Raw genomic sequence first — 23,632 nt, 5'->3', positions numbered from 1 at the left:
AAGTCACCTCGTACCATTATTAAAGCGTCGACAAATTTGAAAGGAAAGAGCACTTACGTATCCCAAGTGCCCCAGGGTATTTTGGAGGAAACTTCCACATAATGAGATTGTAATTTCAAAGCTACGAGTGCACCCTACGTTATTAATCTGTGCGAGTTTGACTACTGCTTAACTTATTGCTTCAATGATTCAAACCTCTTCTTCAAACACGACCCATTCTCCTTAGGTCCATTTTATCATTTAATGCGCCCATTATTTTCACAGAGGACCGGACAAAGGAATTTCAGAAAGACTTCGCAAACACAGAGCGCTCCGTGAAAGGGTCCCCAAGGGCACACACGTCGCGTTAGCACTCACGTTACACCCTCCTAGACCTCGGGGCCAGCAAACCACGTTGAAACTCGCTTCGTCGTCCGGAGATCAAAGGCGTGGACAAAGGGGGCTCAGCAAATATAACCTTGTATGATTACCAACCCAGTTCCTCTCCGTATGCTAGCAGCACTAAAGGTTAATGAGAAAGTAATTGAGGATGGAGGTGACTGGAATCCAGTAGACTGCGCTGAGCAGAAGCCATTCTTGACGATGCTCAGCTAATTTGGAAGACAGACGGAAAGAACGGTGATGATCTGTCATTCGATTGAAAACCGAGCTGACAGCATTTAAAGCCACTGGCGTTTCTCCCCTCGAGAACAAAGTGATCTTCTGCATGTCGACTCCTCCCTCCATAGTCTAGAGACACCATCTGCCGGTATGCCTCACAAATGAGATCGGTTAGATGCACACATGAAAGAGCCAGTGGTGAAGCAAAGCTTAACAGTTGTGTTGAAAGCTACGAAGATAAGCTGGACGCCCACTGCAGCTGTAGTGTACAGGGTGTTGTTCAAGCGCGCTCACTCTCCTTCCTCTTTGATTATGGACACCACACGCGCCCAACCTGCACATGTGTTATTGTGTAAATACAATACTTGTATATTGTACCACTCTTCCCCCTATCCTTTCTGCCTGTCGCCTTCACCTCCTCTTTCATTTAATTTCCCCATTCTGCCTGCTATTCCTTTATTTCCGCTGCCCCAGCTCAGGTGCTTCCAGTAGCGACGGGAGATGCCAGGGCTAGCAAAAATCTTTTCCTCCCTTTTTATTGGTTCGAAATAAACCACTACTACTACTAAACCCTAGAAGCTACCAGACAGGAGGTAAGACGAAGAGGACTGCAGGAAGGGGCGCAATTACTCGGATCAGGAGCTATTGCTGTAGCTGAAAGACTCTTCAGGCTAGCGTGTGAAACGGACGCTTATGATGTTTATGCTTCTCAATGAAAAAGGGTGCGAACTTTTCTACGCGGAACGTGTATTACTGGATTCTTGTACATTATCTCAGCAGCAAGTGTGAGTTACTTGCATTAGGTAATCATTGTGGCTGCAATAAAATATAAAAACGCCACGATAATTAGTGCAGAGGCTTCTACGCTATCAGCATTGTCACAAAATAAGTGGCTAGTAATCTTAATAGAGTAAAATATTTCACTAGATGTGCCTCCAAAATCCTGAAAAGGCGATTCTGTAAACTTGTCGTGTTTCAAGTTTTTCTCAAAAGTAATAAGCTAAATGTACCGTGATCAGGACAAAAATTATTTTGGGACAAAGAACAAAATTTAAGAAAAAAAATAGTCTCGGAAAATGAGAAATTACCGGTACTTCTTTCTCTTTCGTGGCGCTGGCGCTGGGGGCTGAGCGGTGCGCTTGACGCCAAGATAAAATCATCGCTAACTGCGTCAACTGCGACAACGGTTGACGGCCGTCGCCACATTGAACGTCCACTAAGCGCTTCCCATGAGATGTAGCCTTAACTAAAGTTCGTAAGCAAACAGAAGTACCTCCAACTCTAGCTATCATTTATCCAACTCCAGGTGCCAGGTATCATTTTAAAGCAGTGCTTAAATTTCATGCCACCTTCAAGCTTGTTATGCTTTTTTTTCACACGAAGCGAACATCGCCAGGAATTTAACAACAACCAATGTCCTCTGTGTACGCTCTGTCCTGTTTTGTTTTGTTTTTTTATTCATTCTGACTTGAATTTCGTATATTCGAAATTCGGACACCTCAGTACCTAGGAGTCATCGCACGACAGAAGCATGGCTGGAGTTAGCGCCGTGTGCGAACCAATAAACAAACTTCTGTTTTTGAGAGAAAACTAATGAAACACTACAAAGCGCGTTACAATTACTTAAGTGCGCCTATGTTTTTGCTTGCCGTGAAAGTACACGTATACCGGAACTACAGCTGCCGACAACCTGACCTCCATTTTCTTAAACTATGTGGTATGGGGCGTAGGTTGTTTTAAGTATCTCTCCTCCTCTCTTAATCTCGACGGTCGATTCTTTTAGATGTGTGGGCGTTAGTTTGTGGAGACTCACATCACGAGCAGGAAAGAGTTTTACTTCGGTTCAACAAACTCAATCAACTTGCCGCAAGCGCGGCAAGCTGCAGAAAAATACGCGCTCTTGGGCTAACGGGGGCGGCAAGTAGAGCAGTTGTGTAAATATGTTCGTTTCTTTTATTCTACACATAGTAAGGATCAGTTCTCGCACCACTACATTATTGAACGAAGTTTCGGAAGGGCACAGTAAGGGGATTATAAAAAATAGCCCGGTAAAAAGTACGTGAAAAGGTAGGTCTTTGCTCTGCACGAGAAGTAAAGGGAGTGTAGAAAAGATAGCTTATTTCATATTGAATACAATCGAATAAGAAAGAAAGGACTTTAGGGCAAAGTTTCTGGAGAGGATATTGCAGCGCAAGGCTGTAACGTGTGACTGGTTGCAAGCCAGCCATTGCTAGGCCTCAAATGAAATGTTTCAATAGCTGACAGGTATTCGCTTGGCTGAAGGTCTGACAAGTCTTTAAGCGTTTCACAACATTTAGAAGAAAAAAGAAGCTCCTTAGGCGATCCCTGGTGGATCGTTAGAATGCGTTAGCAGCCGAATGTTCATTATATCAGGAGTTGGCACACTAAATTTCGTTATATGTGAGGTGGTACACGTACGGCAGTTATATCCCAGGTCAACATACTAAGTTCGTCGCATCAGAGGCCCCGATACGATGCTTTGTTATATCCGAGCTGGCAGACTTCGGTTCGTTGTAAGCGAGGTTAACACACGATAGTTTATGATATCCAAGGTTAACACACGAAAGTTCGTAATATCCGAGGTTCCAACTAAAGTTACTAAAGTTTGTTATATTCGTTGTAGTACACTAATTTTGTATAGGCAGTATAGTAAGTTCGGTGTAGCCCAGCGGGCCACCTGCCACTGGGTACTGACCGAAGGCGGTCGCCATTTCCGCTTCCATAGAACCTTCTAACGCCAGCTCATTAAATAATCGCAAACGCGCCAATTAATTACGAATTTCCAGACAAACCCCGAGGCGATGATTTAGTGACAAACCATCTGGCATTCTTAGAGTCCGTTTTTATGCGCCGAGTGTCATATTGTGCGAGATACCAGCCGTCTCCTTGCACATGCGCGAGCTCATGCAAATCTAAACGTTCGTGCTTGTGCGATTGCGTTCTTTTTTTCGCTGGCTTGACATAGTTATTTACCCTAGTACAGGCGTACTTAGAATGGCATTTGTGGAACCATTTTCTTTTTTAATTTCACTTGAACAATACTGAGTGCCTTTTAATTAAATTTTAATCCGTTCTTCAGAACCGTTACTGCAATAATCTTTACTGCACTGAGCCATTCATGTGCCAAATCCATGCCATCACGCTCTCTAATTAAGGGACGCCTTGGAAAGCGTAATTTTTATTGAATATCTTAACCGGGCTAAAGTGCGGGCAGCGAATGTTCTGCTGAACGTTTTCTGATATTTATTATTCGACTGAAATCTGCTTTTGCTTTCGAGCTTTCATGAAGATGGAATAAGGCTCAAAAACAGATCAGTATCGTTTCTGTGTCATAAAACCTTTATTATTCACGTGAAGATATTCGTTCAATTACCTTCGTTAGTAAATCGGCCACCAGCTGTTCCGGAATAAATCTAATCATGCAAGAATTGCAGGAGCTATTCGAATGCCTTTAGAGAACCCATTTGAAAAACGCCAGTCTTTAATAAAGACTAACTTCTTTTGTACTGTCTTCTTCGGAACCCTGACGCAGATTGGATGGTGTTCTAGAACATACCTCTCAGTGAAATTACATACACTGTAAAAAGGTCCCGTTTTATTCTTTTTGTACGACGACTCTTAAGCGGATCACAAAATAATACTCCCGTTTCCCGAATCCTCAGCACAAGCTGGAAAAGGCATAAGATTGCAGGAACTGCCTGACATCGAAATGAATTCGATTGCTTGGAATTCTTAGCTTTAGAATGTCTCATTCTCCTTTACATTACTGCTGTCTTCATGTACAAAATCAGACTCCCTAATTGAGTTTTTTCTGGCTTGATAAATTTGATTTATCTACCATGGTGCTTATCATATATTTTTATAGCTCAAAATTAATGCCAACACTTCAATTTGATTACAAGAAATTCACTCGCGTGTGAGCCGGAGCATTCGCACAGTCACACCAGATGTATATGAGCATCCATGGAGACTAGCGGCAATGCGGACACCAGCATTCGCTTTTAAACGGATGTAGAGGAACAGTTCGAAGAGTAACAGCTGACGCAGATATACGGCCATGCAAATACTACGAAATAGTATGGCGCCTCCCTATACAGCTGCTGCAAAGATGAGAGTGCAAAAAAAATGCGTCGCAACCGCAATTTGATAAACATAACTGGTATGATTAAGAGCACCGCTCGATGCTATTTGTGCACTTGTAACTGAGCGAAATTGAAATGAACGTGATGATTGTGAACCTCACACAAGGAACAAATTGATACTTATGTTTGACTAGCCTTTCTTTCTTCATGTACCCTGTGCATGTGGTACTATTCATTTATTTACATGATCTCTTCACATAATCGGGCTTATCGAACTACCCTTGCTTGGTGACGTCTTCCTACTGCAAAAGGCCGCAGGATGCGCAAGCGTGGGCGTGTATATTTATGATGGTGCAACCATTCTCAGGTTTATGAGGGTTGACCGAGAGTGACATCATTTAGTTCCTTACTCCCCAGCAATTGAATTCTCATTTTTGCATTCCCTTCTAGGCGTTCTGAAGCTAATCTGATGCAAGAGGTTTCTGTACTCAAGTACCTACGAAAGCACAGACATCAAGTGTTCCGACTGCAAAACACTTGTTAAACAAAACCGAACAAAAGAAGGACCCAGATCGTGCTCATTCGCTCTTAACCAACCAATACCAAGGAAAATGTCCCTGCCGCTTTATTTTCACGTCGCGTTCCTTACATTCCTTTTTATGTTTGCAAGCATCCACGTCGGGACGTCGGGCGCGTCTACTTCCTACTCGCACTTCCGGTTAGTAGGGGGCGCTGGAGTCGCGTTCTAGCTGGAATGCGCGGGAGAAGCATAACTCGCGCGCAAGTGGACCGGAAGTTCCGCATCGATCCCGCGGCAGCCCTTCCGCAAATTCTCGCCGCGGCGGCTGGACGGGCGGGCTGACCACGAGCGGGACTTCCTGGCTGTCAGCCCGGCCGCCTTGCTTATTTGCTGGATTCCGTTTCCTTCCGGGAACGCTTTCTGCGAGACAAGGAGATTGAGTTTCTTCCGGAGAGCTGGCGTCGCCGATGTTGTGAGCAGCCATCCACGATGAGACGCCGCGGAATGCCGGCCGGCCGCGGGATTCATGTTCCCGTGTCCCTGGCCCCGACCTCTTGACCGCTAAAGGAAACTCCGAGACCCATAGGCACCGAAGGGAACACATACAGTGCACAAAGTGTAGTCGCTTACTTTTATTTATCTGAAGGAAAAAATTCAGCCGAAATACACGTGAGATGCCAATAGCTAGGAAGCCGGCTCTATCGGTATATCTAAAAGAAAATACGCTGAGCAGAAAAGTAACAGAGTGCAATGAAACCAACAAGAAGGCAGGAATAGGAAATTGATGAAAAAAAACAACACTACCGCCAAAAGAATTACAATTTCAAAAAAGACTCGGCGTTACGGTACATTTCGCAAGATTTCTGCTCAGCGCCAGTTAAGCTCTGTTTGCACTCAGTCGTAAGCTCTATGTAAAGAATGTATGGCGCGGAATTATATTATTGCACAAGAGGTTCAAATGTTCTGGTCGAGCATAAAAGGCTAAAGTGGTTTTAATATTAAGTACTCAGAATGTTTTCATTTCGATGCCGCAAGTTTTTCGAAGTAAGCAATTGCCATTGACGCAAAACACAGCAGTATTCATCGCACCACAGCTGATCTGACCTTTTCATGGGTTGCTTTTGTTGTCCACAGTAACCGTCACAAAGCTCCGCGTGGAGATTGAAATTCTGAAACAAATGCCGACTGCCCATGCAAGATAGGCTAGAATGTTAGCTGTTCACCCTAAAATCGAGCTGGTGGAGCTGCTTTATTGCGAATTGAAAAGCGAATCTGTGAACTTTAAAAAAGAAAACCTTGACCACTTTTGAGCTCAAGTTCGTTTCAGAGCGTTAGCCCATATCAGCTTGTTCCTCAGTTTCCTGCCACCATCGTCACCGTACGGAGCGCCACCTGCCTAGGTTGGCAGGTGGCGAAGGAAAGGCGACTGGCGACGGGTGGCCCAGTGGCTCGGACGTCTGCCTCGGCTGCGGCAGGTGATTGGGTCGATACGCATCGAAACCAACTACAGAGCATCACTGCATTTCTGGGCAAGTCCGATTCACTTCCGGCTGTCTAATTATGAGACTAAAAGAAAAAAAGAGGACATGAGTGAGAAGTTATTTTATGTTACTCCACAGCTAGCGCTCAAACATTCGCGTTCCACACACGCAACCGTCCTGCCATTTTCTTTCTTTAAGGGTAACTATTCGCGATGGGTCGCTGTAGTGTAAGAGTCAGAAAATAAGCAACCGTGAAGATGAATGCTCCCTTTGTCATGCGCTACAACTGCATTAAAAAGTCACCGCATTTTTTTGCGTACTGCCAGCTTTATTTTCACCTCTCGTGCACCTAAGGATTTTCAAAACATTTTTGAGCAGGCAGATATCGTCGATTTTGAACGGCAACTGCTATCACGGGTTTCCGGAAAGAAACTTATGTGCGCTCCTCATACATTCCTCTCAGCTCCCGTGTACTATGTAAGTTTTACTAATGAAGCATGCGATTCATTGTGATAGGTATATCTGCAAGCCACAGACGAAGCCATTTTTACTTTCTGGTCCCGGACCCTTTTTGCATTCGCTGGCAGAAGTACGAATATACGCAGCCTAAAAAAGTATGATGCATTGAATACGCATCGATAAAGTAAACTAAGCCGCGCTCAAAAAGAAGCAACAAAGGAATAGTCCTAAGGGGCCTCGCCCGTATATGCAATGTGACCTCAATTTCCCGTTTTCTTGCTTTACTAATCGAGCACAAGGCTCATCGTAAATATTTCTGAACATTTTAATTTGAGTGTATGCATCCTGCACAGTAAGACTCGTTCCAAAGCGACTCGGGCTATGAGGGACGCCGTAGTGAAGAGCACCAGAAATTTCCTCCACCCGGGGCTCTTAAACGTGCGCAGTACACGGGCCACTAGAATTTCGCCTCCATCGAAATTCAACCGCTGCAGCCGGGATCGAACCCGCGACTTTCGCGTCAGCAACCGAGCGTCATAACCAGTGAGCCAAAGTGGCGGCATACATGCCTCGTGTAGCGGGAGTATTGTGAAAAGTTAAACCGTGTCTACAGCCTGGTCCGTTGCTTACGTTTCATTTCATTTTCATTTCAATCGGTCTTCTGTGATTAACCAAAGTATGACGAAGTATGACGTAACACGAAGAAATGTTTCACGCGAGCACGGTCCGTGTGACATGGCCGCACTGGACGGCGGCATCCAGACCGGCCTTGCCTGTGATTGGCTGCTTGCTCCCCACCTCCTGTTACTTTCGTCTCGACTGACGTAATAAGCAAACGAAATGAAATGATAATGAAATGAAAGGTTAAAAAATAAGACCCCTTATTTTATTCTTGCAACTGCCAACCCTGTCTTCCCTTCTTTTTCTTTCTTCTCATTTGGCGCCCTTTCGGGCACATCGGCAAAGACGAAGCGAGATATATCTCACTTATGAAAGAGGGAAAGCGCAACTGAAAATCTATGAAAGAGGATACCATGATACCGAGAACATGTGCCAAGTCGCCCTTGTGTCCGTTATTTTAAAGCACCTTTCTTTTGCAGTGATTAGTGCTATATTTTCAGTTTATACACACACACACACACCACACATACAGGTTTGTGCGTGTGTTAGTAATCCCTCCGGATTCCCAGTTTAAGCGTCATAAAATAGCTTTTTCTGCCTCTAAAGAACTGGAACGCCCACACGTTCAAATCCGCGACACGTGCGTTGCGGCGTTAATCCGCACCCTTGACCCCTGACCCACAAATAGCTTTCCGCGCTTCGTGCTCTGACAATGCTCAACAAAGGAACTAGATTCAACGCGGCCTCCTTGTGTCTTAACGAGCGAGGACGTTATTTATGGCGCTAAAGTCGTGTTGGCTCTAATCTGCGTCCGCAGCAATCAAGGATGTCGTGATCGCTGTCCCAGCCATAAGCCGCTAACGTGCGCCAACAATCACACCTCCCACCTCACCTCTTACGGCGGCTAGCTGACCGACAGTGGGGCAGTTCTCTGGTTTCTCCAAATTGTCGGCACCGGGCTCGGGAAAGCCGCTTTAAAGTGCACTTGTAATGCTGGGCCCAAGTTTCAAATTACCATTAACTCCAATGCGCGCGCGTGGGGTGGCAGTCTTTCGCAGTTCCCCTCTCCTCGCTCTAAGACTTTAGCTTCCTACGCCTTTGCGGCTTTCAGAGAACGCGTCGCCGGCTGCGGGGCTGTGCAGAGGTGACACTTTTCGCCTTTCGACTTCAAGGTCCCATTTGCGGAGAGTGTGAATGGAAGTGCTATAGTTAGTGCAGAGGAACTCCTTTAACTTGCAAAAGTCATCGCAAGTTTAACTCTCTCTATGTGCGCTTATTATTAAAGTTCTGTACTCAGGGAAATGTAAAACTAAAACACCGCTAACGTTGCTTTTTGAATGCACAAAAGTTTCTTTCATCCACTTTTCTCTAATACATGCAGCCTAAAGCGGCAGGAAAACCCAGGCAAGCTTTATACAGACGCAGGGTGGACACAGAAATCGCCTGTAATGCTAGCGATACCGTAGCAAGGGCTATTTCATTACAGAAAACATGATGCGGTACGCACGCAGTGCAAAGGACGCCAAAGACACCATTAAATTTTCCCAGGAATGATCAGCATTACAAGGCCAAGCCTTTACGGTTTTCATGTACGTGAACAAACAAGGCAAGGCAAGAAAGCCATTGAAGACAGGCAGCACTCACATGAGTGCACTATTTTTAAATGTGTCATGCAATGGGTGCAGATATTGCGGGATGTGGGATGCAGGATGCAAATATTGCAATATTAAAGGATGCAGATATTGCAATATTTCAGGAAAGCTTGGAAACTACTCTGTTTGAAAACTACAGTTTGAAAACGTGTCGCGATATGTTATACAGGCTAGGCTGGTTAGATTCATAGATATTTAAAATATCAGATATAAGAAAATTAACTTTTGTTTATGATAATTTATTCGGGCGCGAGGAAGTGACTACTTAATAGTGGGTCGTGCTTGAACATGCAATTCTATTGCTTTTAACATTGCGATATTATGAACATACTTTTTCTTGCGTTTTAATATTGCGATAATAAAAAAATTTTAAACTGATGGTGTGGAATTCTCTAGGTAGTGCAAGATGGGATCTGATTGCGTACGTTTATATGCTATCGAAGTCAATACGTCCCATCGTGCAGTTCATATCAGAACCAATCGTTAATACGCGTTTATCTTCTATATTATTTGTATTCAGGAAAATATGTTCTTGTAATTGATTTGTAATTAAGAGGAAACGAAGTGTTCTAAAATTTCTATATAGTGAGTATGAGTACAACACAGTTTGTACAGATATGATTTACAACAAGTTTTACGCGCTCCTAGTGGCTCTCACCGCTATAGCATATCTTTCTGCTAGACACTGAAGCAAAAGAACCCGTTTTCATCTTTGGTGTGTGAAAGTATATTCTGACCAAATGGTCTTTCTCCTAAATTAGGAAGGTTCTAGTTATGGGCGCCACTGGCTCGCTATTACAGAGCCGCACCTAAAGATGTCAGTATAAAAAAAGGTTACTAATGACGCCAAACAGAGAATACAATATTGATTATATCACGAAAAGTAGCGGGAGAGGCTACATTTAATCAAAAACACAACAAGAAGTGCTTACGTTGTTAACATCTGGCATCCAGCAAAATAATAATATAATAACAATTAGTCGTAAGGAAAGGAACGGCGCAGTAACGGTCTCAGTCTGGCTGGACACCTCAACCGCTCCATCAGTGAAAGGATGAATGAGGGAGTGAAAGGAAAAAGAGGCGCCGTCGTCGATTTAAATTTAAACCACGTGGGGCCCTTTAGCGCGCAGTGACATCTCACAGCACCCGGGAGCCTTTTGCATGCAGGCTCCCTCGAAACACAGTCTCCTCGGCCGAGATCTCAACCCAGGAATTTGTGCTCAGCAGCCCATCACCACAGCAACTCAGCACCGCGGCCGGCAGCTCCAGAAAAATAAATTTTGCGCGCATCCCCGAAGTTGCGTGTGTGTTGTGTCCTAAGGTAAATAAGCAACTAAGGCTAGCATGCGCATGTATGTGCGTGTTGGCGGTGAGGGGATGTTTTCCTTCATCCTATGGGTTTTAAGATGGAGACTTGAAGCTAGTTAACACATTTTTCTGCGCTTATGCACAGACCTGGCGAGGTGTGCTTGAAAGCGGTATGAGGTCGAACTCTGGTTACGCATGGACCAGGAGCAAGGACGGTGTTGTGTTGGCTAAAGCACTTGAAGGCACCGTCAGAATTACTCCGCCTGCTTCGGCAATACCGTGATGCAGCCAAGCACAGGAAAACAGAAGTCACCGTGGCTGAAGGAAGCGCTATTTGATTAGAACTCCCTGTATTCAATTCTCAGTTCTACGTGAGCAATGTATTAGAGCGCAGCATTTAGACACCCGGTCGTTGATTCCGCGTCGTAGTCGCCGTTGTCAGCGTTGGCGTAGTCGGTGTAACACGCCACCTGACAAAGGTGGCAGGCAGTAGCAGAGCGAAACAGCACCTGCCACGGCGACAGCGGAGGAATAGACAGCTGGAAGGTGGCTGCCACGGAAAGATCCCGAAGGGTGGCTAGCAGCGTAACACGCCACCTGCCACCTGCCAGCAGTGGCAGGTGGCAGGTGGCGTGTGCAGAGCTGCGTTCAAACTTCGCATTACCGAATATCGTATTCGTCTGTCGAATTTTTTACATTGAAAAAGATCTGAATGTTGCGGATATTACATTTACGCGCCAAATAAGTTTGCTTAACTGTGCTTTGTACAAGACAGTTGAACGTATGTCAATATTCAGCTTCCCATTCCCATTGACTATTCAGCTTCCCATAGAATATTCAGCTTCCCAACTTCACAGCACGATCAACTTAGAATAGCAGGTTCTGTTTCACAGAAGTAGAGGATTATTTGGGCACAGAGAAAGAAAGCCTAAATTGCGACAAAGAAGCTCTTAACTTGCTTCAGCTGTTGGCCCAACGACAATCTGTGGAGTGAAAAAGAAGTTTCCCCGCAGCGAAGTTTCCGACGGGGAAGAAATCTTGAAGGGGGAAAGAAAAGGCAGCAGGAAAAACAGACCCCGTGACAAATGGCACGCTACCAGGATAACAAAAGGAACGAAAGGAAAACCCCCCGACAAATAGACAAATTATACCAGAGAAACGAATGAAGATGCACGGGTGGGAAGGGGGCGCTGACTTCGAGAAAATGACGCTAAACGCACGTCTTGCGGAGCGCCGCGCAACAGTAATTGATATCCCTGCCTCCCTTCAACGGGAATATGTGGAGGCGACCCAATATTGCGCAACTGTCGCCGACCCGCCAACTGTTCGGGCGATACGGGGGGTTCAACGTGCCCCAGCTATGAGTGCGACGAGAAATACAAAGACAGCGTGCGACCGAGGAGCGTCTTCATCGGCTGTCACGCAAGGTCATTTCCAGCCCTGGCAGTTACAGAAAGCCCGTATTTTGGCCACTCTCAGTTGTTGCGGAACGTTCGCTTCCTCATCTCCTTTCACGAGGGGGCGCCACTGGACGACGGTCGAGTCTGCTCAATCGCCATGCGAGGGACTTTTCCGCGCAGTTTTCCCGCCGTCCAGGCAACGTACGAGCATCCTGCAATCGAGTAGCTAATTCCAGTGTAGGGCCAAGTCTTAGGCCGACCTAATAAGCAGGTTCCGTGACCGCAGCTTTCATCACGTTCGTATATATAGAGTGGATTTGCAACGTATCTTTCCGACCCCTGTTCGCCGCTTAAGGGACGAACCCACGTAACAAGTTCTGAATGAAGAGTCTCTTTCTTTTTTGTATGTGTGGTTGTATTCTTCATGTGAGGAAAGAAGCAAAGTAATAATGGCTGATAACAATGGGCTAGACTGAACCGAATGCTGTCGTTTTTGTGCTGCAGTCCACACAAATTTAGAAACGTTTCGAGTCATAATGATGATTTCGGCCTTCGGGAACTAATAAAATATTATCAAAAACAACCTAAACTTTATTTGAAATCTAAATTATTAGACCAGTTTGACCGAGTTAAAGCACGGCGTTTCAGGCAAAACCTGAAGTAAAATATAGTACTGCGCGCGGTGAAGCCTCGCTCAAGTTACAAAATCCTCCAGCGTGCTGCCGCCTACATTGCTTGCACAACAACGGCGACAAAATAGGAAATCAAACCGCTGCAACACGGCCTTTTAGCGGCATGGGCAACAACATACCTTATTTTGGGAAATAATCTGATACTTCATTCACTCTGTTTTTATTTTCTTGGTTTTTGTTTCGTTCTTGCTTTGAACCCGAAATCCTGCTAAAAGTATTCCAGAAAAGGTATTTTTTGCAAAACGTTGAGCCTGAACTTCCTGTTTCCAAAGAGTCCGGTTTTGGTCTCACGTGTCGACTTTCATGCGCAAGCAGCCCACAGTAGCAACAGGCCAAAATGGCTGGGCAAGCGCGGAGACTTTTATATAGCTCAGCATTTTCTCTTAAATCGAAGAGATTTCTTCCACGTGCACCTTGTTTTCATTGATCAAAGGAGCAGATCAGCGGCTGCACCTCTTGTTCGTGCCTCTCGTGATATCGAAAGATTTAGCTCGTAACAGGCTGTTTTGGCCAAGAAACGCTTCAAACGGAACGAAAGCGGCTGATTCCTTGACAGTTTCTGCAAAAGTGCCATCTGAAAAGCCTGAGTTTCTTGTAGGCTAAATGTTGACTTCCCCTCACGTGCATGCTCAGATTGTAGGGTTCACGAATAAAACTGTTTACAACGAAATAAACAATATAATGAGGGAATGACGATTCCCCTTGTAAGTTCGGTCAACACAGACTATAACGAAGCGACGGGTATAACAAAGTCCGGGCCCAATCCACCCAAATCCACGTTTCAAAACAGCCTGCTTTAGAATGCCGAACTTTTTTTTTGTGACCAGATTGTTTTCCGTGTGATGCTAGCATTGCATGCTATTAGCAAGATTCATTAAAAATGTTAACGACAAATCTGCAAAAGGCAGGACAAAATATAATTCGAAAGCACTATTCTTTGCAGCAAACAAAACAGTACTTTAAATTTTAGCTTGTGTCTGCAAAAAACAGAGAGACGTTATATACTCAAGCAATCGCCAAGTATTAAATAAGGACAAGTTCGACGAGGTTGAGAAGCTACTTCCTCAAAAATTGCGCATACCCTAAATGTGCGTTCTCTAAATTAAATCATGCAGATTGCTTTACTTCGACAGCGTGGAGCATGGTTTTCTTACTTGCTGGAGTGCCAAAAAAGGTTTAAGTTACGGGTTAACTTAATCAATCACCGGTATTAAGTATTTAGAGTCTTGTTTGCCTCTGAGGAAATGTGCTGTTGCTTTGTGCTGGAGTTTTGGCTTGTTGTCGACCGTGCAGCGAGTAACAATTAAGTCCGACGCTGCCAGGATGCCTCGTGGCACGTTTATGATCTCGTGTGGCCCTTATGTAGGAGTAGCTCTGCACTTTGGCAGAAATGATCGTGGGGTGCTCAAGTGTGACGCATGTCATTGGCGAGAAGAAATCGAAACGTCGTCATATTCTTAGCTGCTCGCAAATGACTCAAAAATCACAACTCAGTGAATTCATAAAACATGTGCAGGCTTGCAGCCTCAGGCTTGACTGCATACCAGCCTACAAGCTAATCTGCAGTGCGCCAAACACGCGATTCCACAGCAAAAGCGCCAAGGCACTGCTCACGTGAGTGGCCGGTCCACTGGCAATGCACGCACCGCCGCCGCTCACCCTTCCGAAAATTATCCATAGACAGTCTATAGACTTCTTATACACTGTATTGCCTTCCTATAGATATTTCTTTTTTTTCTATTCATAGTCTATACACTGTCTATAGACAAAAATCAACTAAAAATCTATGGCCATAAATTGTCTATATAAATTGTCTATATAGTGCCCGTTGGATTTGTATTGCCTATAGACTGTTCTCTAGGGCTTGTCTATAGAAAGTCTACAGATTTTATAGACAAGTCTATGGACAGTCTATAGACTGTCTAATTAAATTTTTGTAAGGACAGTCAGGCCGTGCGACTGCCGGCCGTGGGACATAAGTTATTAAAGCTAAAAATACTTAACACAAGCCAAACTCTGCGTTTTGCACTTCTATATCTCGGCCTAAAAGCCACCAAAAGCAGTGAAATATTTCCGCAATCGAGGAAGTGAGACAGTCTCCCCAAGCATTCAGCTCTCGTTTCATTCAGGCACACCTAAGGTGGAGTGACTTCACGCGTTCAAGTCACATGTACTCGAAAGCAGCAACGCAAGGCCAGAAACTCCTCGATACGCCAAAAACAGAAGTAGAAACGCCCGCACTGGTACCTCCTGAGTGCCACAGGAGCGCGCACTGAATAATCTAGAACCTAGCGCAAGAATCAACAACCAACGCGATACATCGGTGCCCATTATACAACGCCGCCAGCGCAAGTACGCCAGGTGCGCCCAGGAAGTTTTGCTCTGCACTAACACTAAAATAGAAAATAAGGTAATTGGCAGGAAAGCCAGACGACTGCGCCGCCAGAAAATTACCTTCATTTATTTAAGGGCGACCGCATCTTCAATGCGGACCACCACGCAAATGCACTACGAGATAGAACTCTATTTTACCGTGAATACGTCAGTAGGTCGAGCTGCGGGAACACATCGTTACGCCAGTAGCCTGCCAGCCTGTGGGCACACAAAGATGCAGTCGTCGCGCGCGACGTTGAAAATCTGTTTGAGAAAGACTAGGTGTACACTCAATATACCCGCCCCGCTTTTATGTTCGTGAAAGCTATTTCTTCCCACCAACACGGAGTTGTGGCAATGCGTATATTAGTGAAGTGAGGAGCTACCTTTACCAACCGCCGGACCCAGGGGTTAAGAAACCGTACCTACAATCTTTTACCCCCGCTCTCAAGGAACAAGGCACTGCGGCCTGCGCAGCCCACGCATGGTGATTTATTCTGCATGCCGTTCAACTCTGCGGACGACCGCATTTGTTGCTTGTTGAGTTTTTCCCAGGCTTGAAGAGAACGCTGTGCGGCTTATATAAGAGCTTGATGGCTGTTATTTTTTGCGCCTCATAAACTTCATGACTATGCGCTGCCAAGGCTGATCCTAATCTTGTTTTTCTGTTTCTTTTTCGCCACTGCTTTGACTATGGCTCTCTTTCTACTGTTCTGTCGCTTGTGGCACATATGTCTGGGTATCGCATTTACACAGATCTCTCTTGCAGGTGTCACAATTTCGGACTTGCTCTCACTAGCTCGTAGTGTCTGCCATAGCCCCAGTCTGGACATGATATGCCCACCCGCTTCTACTGTGGTCAGGAGTTTCTTTTTTGCCCTGCAGAACAGCCTCCCTGAACTCCTAGAAAGTGTTCTGCACTCCGAGTGTACAAGGACGTTGTAGCCCGAGCTCTCATAAACTGGCCGGATCCCCATCCCTACCCCACGCCCCTCCTAGGACCGTATGGTGACAGACTAGAACACTTTATGCTAGAAAGAAGACATTTCTCACCGCCACACGGACAACTGTCCTCTTCGGATGCCACTGACTGGAGGAGAATACAAACACATACCCAAGCCTTGACATTTTACACAACCCCAGAACCACACAATACCCATGTTACTGTCCTTGGCGCGGATCAAGCCCCACGCTCTACCATACATCTTGGGTATGCCAGGTCAAACCAGACAAAGTTAATACTGCCATACCCTACACTGGAGCAGTGGGAGGAGGCCCTGACCAGCGACAACCTGGACCAGCAGGCCTGCATCATCCAGCTGGTCCGCAAGTCGGCTGCCGCCAGCGGAGCCCAGGTCTAGGGGCGCCGACCACCCAGCTCCTGCGAATTGACCAATTCTAAATAAAAGTTTTCTCTCTCTATCTCTGTTGCTTTTTCCTGTTTTCTTCTTGTTGCGACAGTCTGAAAAAGCCACCTAAATCAAATGAAAAAATTGGCGGTGGTTTAGCTCTGGTTAAACCTGGAGTGACGCGATAGCTACAGCTGTCCGAGTGGAACTTGCTGAGTTTAATTGCAAGGTCAACCTTTCGCCGCTCCGTTTCGCTGGGCGTTCCTTCTTCATCTTCGTCCCACTTGACACGGCGCAGGCGCACAGCTGTTGCAGCTCGGATTCGCCGGCGCGCAGCTGCTCCGGCAGCAGCAGCTACTCCGCACCATATGGCTGGTCACGTGACCAACCATGTGACGAACCACGTAACCAGCTACGGCGCCGCGCCGCCGGCAGCTGCTCCGCACCACGTGACCAACCACGTGACAGCGCGACGGTGCAGCCACAGGGTGGCGGCGCCGCCACGCTGAAGGCTCGAAATGTTACCGTAATGTAGCTCTCGCTACAAAACTAACAAAATTGAGCACTTAAACGATAAAAATTAAGTGTCGAATTAACGCGGAGTATGCTTTGCGTAATTCGTCACGTAAAACGCGCCAAACCGCTCCTCGACACTTTGACACCTCCTGTGAATTAATCGTTGGAGTTCATAATCTGTTTGCGTGCCGCTCACAACCCTAGCTGGCTGTTCACAGTGAAATTTAAATACATGGCGTAACGCGCCTTTTTCTGGCGAGGGCGTAATTATCTTGAAGATCTTGCTGGTATAACTGGAGCGGTTACTTAGAAAATACCAGCCGTACACCATAGCGTAGACATTGCCACCGTTTAAGCCTTGTTGGCCTTTCGAGTCGCAGGCTCCCCGCCGTCAAGCCCGTCTTCGCAGCCTCCGTAGTCATTGCAATACGACCAAGACAACTCGGCTATGTATGTGGATGTGGCTTCCTATGCACAGCCCCACAGATAGGCTTGCGCTCCTTTCAATCACGCCAACACCCCTTATCTTGGAGCATCCTTCATGGCACCGGATCTGGCGGCCGCAGAAGCCATTGCAGTAGCCATCACCATCAAAATGAGCAACACCCAACACCACGGCACCCACATTTTTACAGACTTCCAAGCCGCCTGCAGAGCCTATATTAGTGGACGGGTCCCGCGCACGGCTCTCCGCGTTTTGGGCGGCCACCTCCAATATGATCATGTCATCACCTGGGTCCCAGGACATGCTGGTCTCGATGGCAATATTAGGGCAGGTGTCCTAGCACGAAATTATGTACCAACCAAACCGGGCACACTGCCTCTACTCTCTACCCGCTCTCAACCCATTTTTCAAGCCGCATAGCTACCCGCCGCCTAAATAGGCGCATCTACCCCCCGCCACATAAGAAACTTTCCCCGGCGTGCTCCTACCGCCTGAGATGCATCCAAACACTCACTTTCCCCAATCTCCACCACCTACACCGCATTCACTCAACATTATATGCAGATATATGTCCTTAGTGTGGAGATATTCTCACATCTACGTACATTACATGGACATGCTCAGATAAACCGAACCACTAAAAGCCGCACAACGGGACGCTGGAGGAGTGGGAGGTGACGCTGGCCAGCGGCACCCTGGAAGACCAGGAGGCGCTAAAGTCGCCATTGTCAAAGCGTCGGCGGAAGCCACTAGTGTTGGACTGAGGACCCTACCCACAGTCCGCTCCGGTCTCCTTTTTACAAATAAATGTTTATTCTCTCTCTCTCTTGACATCGTTTTAGCTTGATGTTTTATAACTTCTTTTTTTGTATGTTGGTTTTTCCCGCTTTTATCCCCCTCCCTTTCTTTCTTTTTTCTTCCGAGCGTGTCAGTTCGTGTGTGGGTTCCGCTCTTCCCTCGATTAATCTGTGCGTAGTCTTGCGCATGCGTACCTCATCGCCTTTTTGCTTGTCAGCTTTCTGTCAAAGTAGAATAAGTTGCAGGTCACTTGCCTTCGGAAATAAAGTTTATAGTTCAGCAGCACAGTTGCACCCACTCCTTGTACGTTCCACGTTCGTTTGCCAGCTCTTATCCGCTTAGGATGATTGCAAACAACGAACTCGCTCAACAGTACATCCTGCTCACCATAGCTCGTATGGAATATCTTAAAGAGCGCTGTAAAAGTTGACAAAATAAAAAGTTATTTGAAATCAAAACTTCGTCAGAACTTAAGCCCGAATTCAGGGCACCAAAAGATCGTAGTTGCAAACATCATTTTACTAATCCCAAAAGGGGCAATAAACTTTTACTTGAAACTTGGGAGAACTCCGTCATTTGGAGGTGTTGGAAACAAATATCGTCTCCGGCAATTCACTTCAACGAAATTCTTCGAAGTTGCAAAAAATATCAGCTGCAAGGACTATGAGCATATGAATTATAACGAAGAAAATAGATGTCACAGGATATAAGCTCATTAAACATATATATACCTGCGTCATCCATCATACCTTAATTTTATTTATGCACACCATTTTACTGCAAACAAATTTTAGTTCCTTCATCAGTCTCCACTCGCCTATTACGGCATTTTGCACTCCTCAAAGCGAACGCCTGCCGCAGAAAGCAGCAAGTTTTATTTAAGCCTGTGCACGTTAACTTTCAGAAATCGTCTAAAGAACGCGAAATGCCGTACTTTTAAACAGCGATACCAAATAAAAGCTCATATTTAGCGCAATATTTAAAGAAAACAACGCGGTGCAGATAGGGAAAGCAGGCACAAGGAACAAGTGGGAAGAGCTATGAGCGAAACTATCGTAAAATAAGTCATTGGCTGTCACCGCCTTCAAATTTAAGCTGCCTGGTATTTCTATTTCTTTCTCTTTTTTTCGCTCCATTGCTCTCTGCTCGTATCACCTACGTCAGCTTGCGGGTGCATGGTTTTTTCGAAGCAAGGCATTTTTGCAAGCCGTACACGTACTTGACAGTAAACTTCAGTGAAGTGTAAATAAACTTCCGGACGCTGTAAAAATGTGCCCTGGCGGCGGCAATCAATGCTGCGCAGCTGACACCAGTTTAAAACTAGGAGGAAGACAAAAATAATAAATAAACAACATAAGGCTAACGGCTGGGAAATAACTATCCCGAACGCAAACAACCAACGCGTTTTTCGCCACTTGATTCTGGGGACAATTTCTCTCTGTTCCGGAAGAACGGTGCACGCTCTTTTTTCGTTGTTTCCTCACAACAATCTGTCGCCTCGACGAATGGCTTGGCTGCTTTCAAAAGCTGTAACTTATGGGTAATCGAACGGTTCTTCACGCCCTTTTAAGGCAGCACGACGAGTATCAGAGCGGACCACCCAAGCTCACGCGCCATTCTCCTTGCACTCAATAATAATAAAAATAAATGACCCGCAGCTTGAAAAGTTGCCTGCGAAAACATGACTGTGTATAATCTTGGTTATTTTGTTCGCTCCCTGACACTTTCAAGCATTCACCCGTCTTTGGTAAACGAGCTGAGGCATAAATTCTATAAACGCCAATAACAGGCACCCGGTCGAAGTGGTGTTAAAGTTCCCAAGGCAGCAGACAGAGAAACAAAATGCGCATTTTAAAGCAATAAGATTGGGGTTTACGTAGCCGTAAAAAATGCGGTTCTTGCAAATGATGACACGAATGGCGACGCAACACCGTAAGCGTCGTGAGAGCAGAAAAAAAAAGTAACTCAAATAACAGCAGCGTGCGAAAACAGAACACACAAAAAAAAGAAAAATGAAGCCGCTCATGAGCCGCACGAAGCCCAGACAAAACATTGAAGTTTCGCGCCAGCTCTGTCTCGAAAATCACTAGCGGAAGTTTAAAAAAAAAAGAAGTCGTAATGTACAGGTCGCAGCACGTTGCTTTTTTTTACGACCCGGACGCCACTGGCGAGGCATCTCGTTCAGGAGGTTTCAGCAGCGGCCTTTCCGCGAGCAATAACTTATTTTATTTCCCCCCATTCCACTGAGCGAAGCAAAGACGACGACGACAAACCGAACTTCGTCAGCGGCAGATGCTGCGCCAACTTGGGAGTCTGTTACGCGCCCCCGACTCTCCGCTCGCTCGCCCGTAGTCTGCTCTTGACATTGGTCAGCGAGCAGACACAAAGATATGAGTGCAGTCGATACTGACGCAAACACACGCAGTCCAGTCGAACGAGCGAAGACAGCTAGTAGAAAAAGAAAAAGCACTGCAAGCTCTCGCAGGGACGCTCTGCAAGACGTGGTTGCATCTCTCGGCCTTGTATTTGTCTATATTTGTCCCATTTCCACCGGCCCAGACGAACTCCTCACAGTCGACTTTAGTTTGCATATTTTGTTTTCTTTGTTCATCCTTGTTTATTGCTCGGTGCGTCCTTGCGACTCTCCCGTGCCCTTTGCTACTTTCTCCGGTCGCCGACAGCGACCTTCACTGCGAAGCAAAAATGACGTCATCCAACAAGCTAAACGGGGACTGACGCATTCAGAAAATGCACAAACGGCGAACAATACGATCTGCTGCGTGCTGTGGGCGATACCAAAGGGGGCCCAGACAAGAGAGGGCTCATCATTGCCACTTCCCCATCTCTTATTGGCTGTCAGTGGTAGCGGCCGCAAGCAGTAACTGGAATGGTGGGGGAGAGGGAACTGTACAGGAGGAGGAGGAGGAGGGCGACCGGAGAACGCGAACCAAGGGTGCGGGCATTGCCTTGCTTTAGCCGAGTCTTGGCCTTGACATATATGTGCTATTAGTGACGCAGTATGCCTTGTTCGACGAACTTGTTATTTCCTTTTACAAGATTGTTTCCCTATCGGCTGCAGAATCGAACACCCGGCCGGCCGTCGTATGGCGAGGTCGTTCGGGCGCCCCTGCTGCGTCGAACAAATTACTGGGTCACGTCAGAGGCGTGGGAAGTCGGGCCACCGAGGACCACACCGAACGACCCGTACGTGTTCAGGTCTTCCAGAAAGAGGATAATGTTGTTGCGTATAGAGATGTTCGGCGAAAGGAGATGGTGATGAAGGGGGGGAAATTGCTATTTAGCGCTTTCTTCCGCAACAAAAAGTGCTCACCGGGTGCTCGAGTATCGAGAGGACAAGTAAACTCTTTTGTGCCTCCGATCCGTCTCGTTACTTCGCTCTCGACTCCCACAGTTCCTGCTTTTTGTGTAGTCACTCCTGAATCGCTACACTCGAAACACAAATACGCCGCTAAGGGAGTAAAACGGATGTAAGCTGTCCTCAAGAGCATTCCCTTTTATAAAATGGAGTGTACTAGAGGACTGCTTACTCCATTTTTTACTCTTTTTTGATCATAGCGTACAGTTTCTGGCCTCAGTAGTGACAGAACTTAATTTTGGTCCTCAGTTAATCTCTTATCTCTGACTCTCATGTCAAAACGTTATGGTCATGATTGCAACATATCGCGAAGTTCGAATTTTTTTAAATATCGGATTACTGAAGGCACAGACTTCGTCTCCTCGCAAACCTCTGGTTCTCTATCTGTTCAGTCTATAGGGCCGCCAACGAGTCAGAGGCAGTTTTGCAACACATTTCTTTCGTGCTCACGTGCTTTGTTAGCATCGGAGGAACAATTACTGAAATAATTATCATTAAAAAACTTTCCAGTACTACAGCCAGTCTACTTGTGGCCACTTATTAATTACTTCTCATTGGGCAAGTACAAATGCGTTACGTCATTATACTAAGCTCGGTATTGTCTGTTTTTCAAGACAATATCGTGACGACGCCTTTTTAGAAGAGTGTTATTCGTCTATAAAACCGCGTTCCAACTGTTTTCTTCAGATCAGCAGCATTACACAAACGTCACGCTGTGTTTCGCTAACAAACTAGGTTACGCGTGTTACAGAAATAAATGCGGTAAAAAAGGAAAGACCACAGCATTGCGACGTCATTTCGTTAACAATATAGCAGTGTCTTCAAGAGATGATGCCTTAATGACATTGCCTTGAAAGGGCGTCACTGTTATTTCTGAAGAAACCGCCTGCCTGTTTTCTGATTAAAGACGAATTGGAGCTGAATGCATAATTGCTTGCTATTATTTTAGAGAATTACTTCATAATGTACAGCGGGAACCGGGGCCTTGCAAATACTTAATGAAATACGGAACTGTCCTCCTTGGTCATATTGTTTTATGCATTATTTGATCCGCCGCGGTGGCTCAGTGCTTATGGTGCTCGGCTGCTGACCCGAAAGACGTGGGTTCGATCCCGGCCGTGGTGGTCGCATATCTTTGGAAGCGAAGAGCTATAGAGACTTGTGTACTGTGCGATGTCAGCGCACTTTAAAGAAATCCAGGTGGTCTAATTCATCCGGAGCCCTCCACTACGGCGTCCCTCACAGTCTGAGTCGCTTTGGGGCGTTAAACCCTGTAAATCAAACATTATTTGTGCTGCAACTTCTGGCAACATTGTTTCTCTAAGTGAAGCTAATGAATTTTGTTGAGGGCAAAATCTACGTAGGACTTGATCTGCGCTTTTTAAATAAATAACACTCTCTTTCTATTCTCTCTCTCTCTGATTACGAGTATCGAGAGTAGTTGTGGGCATTTTTCAGCGCAGATATATTTGTCCTTTTTTATTTTTAATTGTGTAAGTAATTTTGATATAATGTCTTATGTTGCATAGACACCATTTAGGTGGCGTGGGGTCTGTCAGTCTTTTTTTTTTGGAGACTTTTTCTCACACTTTCTGCCTCATAAAACTTCTAAATGAGGTTACTAAACTCGAAATGAATTTAATTAAATTCTTTCATAGCATTTCCTTGTGCGTTCATCAGCTCGACGTGAGTAGCGAAGATTTCGGGAACACAGGTTGTGTGTAGTTGTACCCAAGCAATTACTCAGTGTACATCTTCAGCCACACATCAAAAAGGCACGAATTTTTGGGACTCCCTTTTAGGCCCGTCACGTTTTATCGCAGGCGGCTCCAGAAGTTGCAAAAGCAGTCCAATGCCCGCTGTGACATCTACGTCGCTGCAGATCCGTCTTGAGCCATCATTCTACTCTGTCACACACACAAAGCCCACTTACATTGGG

General features: G+C 45.8%; 1 protein-coding gene across 6 annotated transcripts in view; it reads right to left on the bottom strand.

Annotated features, from left to right (window-relative positions):
* The window catches only part of LOC144125147 (calcitonin gene-related peptide type 1 receptor-like), a 309,750-nt gene that overhangs the window by 109,336 nt on the left and 176,782 nt on the right, over positions 1 to 23,632 (bottom strand). The window lies entirely within an intron of this gene.

This window comes from Amblyomma americanum, chromosome 3, assembly GCF_052857255.1.
Source record: "Amblyomma americanum isolate KBUSLIRL-KWMA chromosome 3, ASM5285725v1, whole genome shotgun sequence".
NCBI lineage: Eukaryota > Metazoa > Arthropoda > Arachnida > Ixodida > Ixodidae > Amblyomma > Amblyomma americanum.
This window is presented reverse-complemented; position numbering and strand designations above follow the sequence as displayed.